Here is a 7,918-nt window from a genome sequence, read left to right on the forward strand (position 1 = left end):
GACTGGATGCTCGAGAAACAAAAGCGATGGGGCAGAGGCGGGTCTGTAGGCTTGGCTGCCGGCGGCGGCCCGTGACCTCTGGAGAAGGGGCAGGTGGGATCTACAAGTCAGATTGTGGAGGCGCCCTGCGGGGCAGGCGGTGCCCCTAGCTGCAGAGGCGAGATGGCGGGACGATCCGTGGTAAGGGGGTGGGGGTGCCCAGGGCATCCCTGTGTGCTGGTGTCTGGCCGGCTTCGCTTCTTCCATGCTGTGGTCCCGTCCCCCTTTCCCTCCTGTTTTCCCCTCTGCGGTGTGTGCAAAGGCCCCAGAGACCACCGTGTCCTGAGCCAGTCTAAACCCAGTCGCTGGACATAGGAGGAGAGCACATAAGTTGGCACCTGTAGTACCCATAGCCGGGTTCCCTGCCCTACCCCCCAGAGAAAGCTGCCCCCTGGTAGAGACACTGAGTCACTGCTTGAGAGGCAGGTGGCCCGGACCCAATCCAAGGGTGCAGATCTGCCCTCCCCCACCCTCCCGCCTTGGTGTCACATCTTGTGACTCACAGAGCCATGCACTGCGTGCTCAGGCCAGCCTCTCCTGCCTGAGCCTGGCAGGCTTCCCTTCACCTGCCTTAGGCCTGCCTGGCTGCTCCACAGCACAGCTGGCAGAACCTGCTTGGCTCCCTGTCTGCTTGGAGAGTCTGACCTCTGCTCCATGCCTGGGGATCAGCAGGACCAGCTGGTCTAGGGATCTGGACTTGAGGGTACACCTTGACTGATGGGGTCATTGCTGTTGCTCCAAGCCTCCTGACCAGGTGCGATTCCTCAGGACTGGCCCCCAGGCCTCCTCTGGAGAGGAAGCTGCGCTGTGTCTGCTCATTCTGTCCCATTCCGTGATGCGGGGGACAGGTGTGTAAGAAGCACAGGTCCCTTGGAGGACAGCACTGGGTGAGGAAGCACAGGCTGCACGTGTGGATGCAGGACCCAAGCTGCCCCTCCCTGGCTGGTGGTCAGGGGCTCTTGCTGGTCTTTCCCCTTGGTCTCCTTGGTGTTGAGTGGCTTCATAGTGCTCAGCCTTAACCCACTGGGGAGTGCAAGGCAGGGCCAGGGCCGTCCCTGGGTAAGAAGTGCACTGGGACTGGCCAGGGCCCATGGTCACCAGTCCCAGTGTGGGCTGGCCTTCAGCTTGGGGCCCTCATCTCCCAGGAGGATCAAAGGAGAGGTCTGACTGCAGAGTTCAGTACCACCTGTGGTCCCTGCCACTTGCAGAAAGAGCTGCCTGCCACCGTGACCCAGCTCTGGACCCAGCTTCTGGGAGGCCCACGCCCAGAGAAGCCTTGCTTCCCCAGGGGGCAGAGCCATCATGAGGGGCCCACCGTGGTCAGCCCACTGCCAAGATGGAGCTTAGGCCAAGGGGCAGGGACAGGCAAGCTAATTCCCCCAGCTCAAGGTGGCCAGGACCTGCCTGAGAGTCTGATGACAGGGAGCGCAGAGGCCTGGCGGGACCCAGTGGTCAGGGAGGCCCCGCTGGAGCTGCCCAGATGCAGGTGCAGAAGACGGCCTCCCGCTCTGGGGGTGCCTCGGCTAGCCTCAGTGCTCCCCCTTTCTCCAGCTGCGCCCCCCCCCACAGCGCTTAGGTGAGGCCTGCCCTGCTTGCCCCAGCTGTAGGGCTGCAGTCCTGACCCAGGATGGCTCAGGAGGTATGACCTGGGACCACAGCCTCCAGGGTGCCAGGGTGCTCCCTGCCTCCCTTTTCACACTTGGGGAACACATTGAATCTCCTGTGGTCACTACAAAGGACCTCCCACCAGCCAGGCAGGGCACAGTTTGGCATCAGCCCCTTGGGGCATTGAGGACCAGGACCAGGTTTCACCTGGGACGGTCCCCAGCCCATGGGAGTCTGGGGTGGGGTTGCTAAGGTAGAAGACTTTGGGAGGGTGATGTGGCTGAGCCCACTGAGGCTGCGGCAGGCAGGACAGGTACACAGGCAGGTTTGAGGGCTCACTTGAGGGTGCCCACCACAGCCATTGCCATGGCCACATGCTGCTGACCACCATGACCAAACCACCCTGGGGTTCTGGGGGCTGTGTGTGCACAGAGGAGGAGTGGATGAGCAAACAAATTAAAAGAAGGAGCTGCATCCACCTAGCTGGGTGTGCCGTGAGGTGACCTGGGGGTGGCTGAGGAGAAAAGGCGATAGTGTTGTCCAGCTGGAGGGGGCAGTGCCCAGTCCCACTGGGGGCACGCCAGCCTGTCCCCAGATTCCCAGCGCCTTCAAGGAGCACCCCACCCCCAAACCCCGAAGGGCCCGTGTGTGGTGAGGGTGCCGAGTCCTGCTGTTTGCTGGTGGGGCTTGGGCCATGGGTTCCTGGTTCCTGACACGGGGTGCAGCCTGTGGGCCTGCCTGCTTCCCCACAAGGGCTCAGCCTCTGCTCCTTGGAGCCCCTGGGCTCTGTGCTCCCTTCTCCCAGCTGTTGGAGTCAACGGGCTTCATTTTCTGTTCCACTCTGTGACCATCTTTGAGTGACTTCAAAACCAAGTTTCCAGAGAGTGAGCAATTGAAGTCACTGCCATGCTTCATGTGCTGTTCATGATGTCACTGCCCGAACAAGTGCCAGGTCCTGGTGGCAGTGAAGTGCCAACAGGATCGAGGGGGACAGTGCATCTAGGCAGCTGGTATCAGTGGGCGGGGCCAGTCATAACCTGCTGGCCTGTGGGGCACGCAGGAGGTATATGTCTTGGGGGACTGCAGAAGACACAGGTCCCCACACCTCTAAAGGGCCCGGAGCCCTGGGGCAGCAGCCTGAGGGAGGAAGTGGACACTACAGGTTGTGGCTGTGGAGAGAAGAGTGACCCTCAGGAGCACCTTGCAGTCCTGGGCAGTGCAGGGGAGCAGGCTGACACCTCCTTTGCCAGAAATCGTTTTGCAAAGGATGATTGGGGTCCTGGCTGGAAGGAAGGAGGTTCCGAGTAGGTCTGCAAGGCTTGGGGACAGGAGGAGGAGCTGCCCAGGGGCCTTTGCTGGTCTCTGGGGCCACCGCCTCCAGGGTGCTGGTGTGTGCCCCACATCCCCTTTCATGCTTGGGGAACGCAGTGGTCAGACCACAGTCTGTGGGTCCTACAAAGGACCTGGGCTCAGCACAGCCCCTCAGAATGGTTCCTGTGTGGGTTCTGGGAAGTTGGTGCTGGTCCCTGCCCAGCTGGAATGCTTAGTAGGTCTCTAGAATGTCCCAGCCCTGGCCAGGCTCCCAGTTCAGAGAAACTGGGTTTCAAGTCTAAACTCTGGGGCTGCCCTGAGGAGTGGGCGTGGGCGCCCCTGGGTTTTCAGGCCGCAGAACATGGATGCCATTCTTCTTGAGGGTGGTCCTGTGCCCACCCTCCAAAGCCCATGCCCCAGGGCGCTCGACTCCAAGGCAGAGTGCTTTGGCAGCTGCCCTGCTCTGCTGAGTCCTGAGACCCTTTGATCAGCTGAAGTCTGGGCAAGTCTTTCAGGTGCCGGGGAAGCCTGCTCAGCCCACCGCTGGGCCACCCACATGAGCTGCCTTCGTCCTCTCTAGTCCTGACGCCTGTCTCTCTGGTCTGAGTACCCTGGCAGCAGGAGATGACCCCAAATAGCAATGCCAGCTGGGCCGGCCCCCTGGTCCTGACTCTGGGCCACTCCTGGTGAGGAAGAAGGAAGTCTGGACATGACCCTAGGCAGTTCTGAGTGCTGGGCCAGGCTCTGCACAGTCTGCTCAGGGCAGAGATGTGTGTGGGCAGCCCTGGCCACCCCAGGAGCCCCACTTAGCTCCGCATGCCTTCTGCTGTCCCTCCTCATAGCTTCTGCTTGCCCTCTGTCCACCTCTTCCCACCTGAATTTTTGCTGGCTTCTGGCCTTCTGCAGTCCACATGACCTGGCTGATCTTTCTAAACCCACTTCCGTCACAAGCCAGCAAGGACTCTGCCTGTAGACAGAGTGCAGGATCCCTAGGTAAGGGCTGCGTGTGACTCCAGCCCTCTCTGAGCCTTGCCCGGTCAGGAAGGACCATTCTGCTGCCCCCTCGGATTCCAACCTCTCTGCACCCCTTTCCTTCAGGTGAGGATGGACTGATGTTGCTTCCCGCTGCAGAGGTTTGGAGCCAAATGGCTTTGTACCTTGCAGACAGGACTCCTGAAACCTCCAGGGTCCTGGAGGGCTTCCTGTGCCCTTGGTGGGAGGGACAAGGCGATCAGCAGGCCTGGACTTGGGTTTACTCTTCCCCCAAACAGGAAGAAATTTCTAGAACAAGGCCAATTAAGATGTCCTCTGCTGTGCTCTAAGTAGAAGGACCTGCCTCTGAAATGCTGGCCATGGAAGACAGGTGCTGCTCAGAGCACCAGCCCACCTGCCCACACACCCAGCCAGGACCAGGGTCCCCTGTGAGGTTGGAAGGGAGTGGTTGCTAGTGGTCAGCATGTGAATCGGGCCACTCTGGCCTTGGGGAGCTGTTCTGCTGTTTCATTTCTTGACTCATGGTCAGGTTCTGCTGGACTCCTCCCGCAGCACCAAGGCAGGTGGTAGTTCCCAGGGCCTTTACGTGCTTTCTCTCCCTGCAAGGGGTGAGGCCACCCAGCAACACCAGTGAGCAGGCCAGTGGTGCCGCCTGGCCTCACGTGCCCCGCCCTCTTGCCCTGTGTCTTCAGAGCCCCTGCAGGGTGTGAACCCCACACTCCTTTCGTGGGCCAAGCCGCCAAATGCATGGCAGCTGGCTGCTGGACCAGGCCCATGCACTGAAGCGCAGGACCCCCTCCCTGTGGCTGTCCCGGACGGCGCTGCTCTCCCTGAGGGTGCCAAGGGGTGCTCAGCTGGCATGCATCAGCATCAAGAAGGGCCACCACAGGAGGAGCAGAGCTGGTCATAGGGCAGGGGCCAGGCAGGGACACCCCTGACAGCCAGCCACAGGGGAGCAGAGGGTAAGCACAGACACCTGTCCCCCTCTCTTTGTGCAGGAGCCCAGTCTTGGTGGGAGGTGGCTGAGGCCTTGGTGGCCCTGGCTGATGACCCACAGGCTGGAGGGGTGACTGCCCACCTGGCTGAGGAGGACCAGGTTTATCGCTGGTCAAGGCTGGCCTCACCGAGGGTCCTGACCAGCCGTGCTGTGTGACACTGGTCTGGGTGTGGGCTTGCAGGAAGAGCCTTCTGGGGGTGGGTGTTGCCAGGGCCCAGGGAGCAGGAGGCTGAGGCCCCAGGAGGGGAGGCACTGTCAGGACTGTGGGTACCGGAGGGGACTCAGGCTCTGCATGCTTCTCTGTGAGCAGCCGTGCCCTGCCTGCCTGAACCAGGACCCTCCAGTTCTCAGGCAGCAGCCCCAGGGAGATGGGGGGTCCTGAGGCGGTGGGCTGCCGGGTGTGAGGCCTCCTCCAGGGAACAACAGGTTGCCTGTCCCTTTGGGGCAGAGGCAGCTGGTCTTATCCCATCCTGCAGCCACAGGTGTGCCTGAGGCCTGGCCGCTGCGGTTGTTCACAGGCCAGGAGCCGTGAGAGGAACAGTTCTGGAGCAAGACACGGCTGGCTGAGGAATTGGGCAAGAGAGTCTGCTGACCGCAGCCTGTGGCAGTGACCTGGCCCGGGGTCTGCCCTACAGCCCAGCCAGCCCACAGCTGCAGCCTGGGGTTTTTCTGGGTGGGTAGCACACAGGCAGACAGGTACAGGAGGTGCCTTCCAGCTGGCCCTTGGCTTCTGCCCTTCAAGACTGTCTGGAAGAGGTGTCATCAGAGGGAGCAGACGAGGTATCTACTCCTTCTGAGGACCCCACACCAAAGTGCACCCCAGGCCTGAGACGGGGCTGCAGTCCAGGGAGGATGGCAGGGGCTGCGGGTGGGCTGCACCCTTGGACGCCCACCTTAGGACCTCACCTCAGAAGGTCTTGTGGTTCCCAGGCAGATGGAGGGCACTCTGAAGGGGCGTAGGCTGTTCCCTGAATAGCCACATAATCTTAAAGAAAGGAAAATGAGGTTGGAGAGCTCCTATTCCCCAATTCTGAAACTCGCTGCAAAGCTATAGTGATCAAAACCGCGTGGAACTGGTGTAGGCACACCTACAGACTGGCGCAATGGAGTCCAGATGGGAAGCCATGCATCTGTGGTCAGCTGGTGTAGACAAGCACCAAGACCAGTAGTGGGAGAAAGAACAGCCTCCTGAACGAAGGGCTGGAGACCTGAGTAGACCCTACCTACTCCAGACGCAGCAATGTCCTCAAAGTGGGTCGACCTCGAAGAACTAAGACTCTTAGGAGAAAATGCTGGGAAATGGTCATGACTTAGGATTCAGCCAGAGAGTCTTGGTTATGACATCAAAAGTGCAAATGGCCAAAAAAACCCAGGTAATTAGACTTTAATGAACTGAACACCATGCACTGAGGTTAACGGTCAAGAAGGTGGACCAGCAGCCCACTTCAGAATACAAGAGAGCTTGCAAATCATCCCTGAAAAAGGGTCTAGTTTTCAGAATATATAAAGAACTTCCATAGGTCAACAGAAAAAAAGCTAATTCTAGAAAGGATGGAGGATTGAAACAGTCATGTTTCTTGAGATGATATACAAATGGCTTTGAAGTGGGTAATCTCATTAAGAGACGGGGTTAGGGTAAGGTGTGAACGGGCGATTCATGTGGCACCTGGGAGCAGCCTGGTTCCAGCCACATCCCAAGCCTCGTCCTCCCTCGAGTGGGTGTGGCGCAGAAGAGCAAAGCTGCCGAGGGAGAAGGAGACTGTGCGGCTTCCCTGTCACTAAGAGCTGGCACATGAGCTCTGTTTCGGGCACTCGGACACAGAACCCTAGGACCTGACCTGAAATGCCCCTGAGAGCCTGGCAGAACCAGAAGTCTGACCGGCGGGACCTGAAGAGCAGGCAGGGCCTTGCAGTCCCGGATGAGAAGCCAGGTGCCCTCTACATTGGAGGACCTCAGAATTGTCCACAAGTTGCCCCTGGCCAGTGTCCTGGGCAAAGGACTCCACCAAGACTCGGTTACAGCCTGCATGTCTCTCAACCCCGCTAGCTAAAACTTCTTGGGTACAGGAGGGTGGGGAGACTGACTGGAGGGTGCCTTCTGGCTCTTCCTGTCAGCACACCATCAGGCTCCTTGCAAAGGCAGGTGCTTGGTGCTGACTTCCCTGCCTGTGGCCAGGAGCCCCTGCTGCACTCTCCCTTAGCCCTCAGCCCCAGTCAGGACCTGCGGAGGCTGGGGTTGTCTGGTCTCTCCATCCCTTGGAAGCCTTGGGAGGGGCCCACGTGAGAACACCAAGGGTCCCTGCCAGTGGCTCCCTCAGGGCAAGGGACAGGAGCGCTGGAGCTCAGGCCCAGCTCCTCAGGCTCCAGGAGAGGCCAGGGTGAACCTTTGGTTTCCGACCCACTGCAGGTAAGTTGGTACTTTCACAACAGAAACTTTGCCATTGAGAGTTCAGATTGCTGCTGAGGCTTAGCTGTAGTTTGGTCGACTGTCCCTCCAAAACCCGGTGGGAGCTCAGTCTCTGGCACAGCAGTGTGGGGTGTGTGCCTCAGCGAAGGTCAGCGCCTCTGGGGGTGCATGTGGGAGTGGGTTTGCTGTCTTCTCTGCCACCTGAGACATGGTGCCTTCTCCTCCAGAGAAGCCTTCGAGGGCCCTCTGGGAGCACAGAGCAGCTCACTAGGCACCAGGTGCCGGCGCCTCAGTCTTGGGCTTCTTGTCCTCTAGGTGTGAGCCCTGTGCCCAGGGTGTGGCCTGCTCTCATAGGGGCACCACAGGATTCGGATCACAGGTGCTGGGTTGTGCAGGCCACAGACGTGTTGGAGAGGAGCTGACCTGGGTAGCAGGGAAGGGGATGAGACCTGAAGAATCACGGGCAGACACAGCCAGCTGGACCCTGGAAGGCCATCTTGCTTGATTTGCAAATGTAAGCCAAGCTGAACCGAGCTGCTTTTTGTAAATTCTACTGAAGAAGAGAA

This window comes from Sciurus carolinensis, chromosome 3, assembly GCF_902686445.1.
Source record: "Sciurus carolinensis chromosome 3, mSciCar1.2, whole genome shotgun sequence".
NCBI lineage: Eukaryota > Metazoa > Chordata > Mammalia > Rodentia > Sciuridae > Sciurus > Sciurus carolinensis.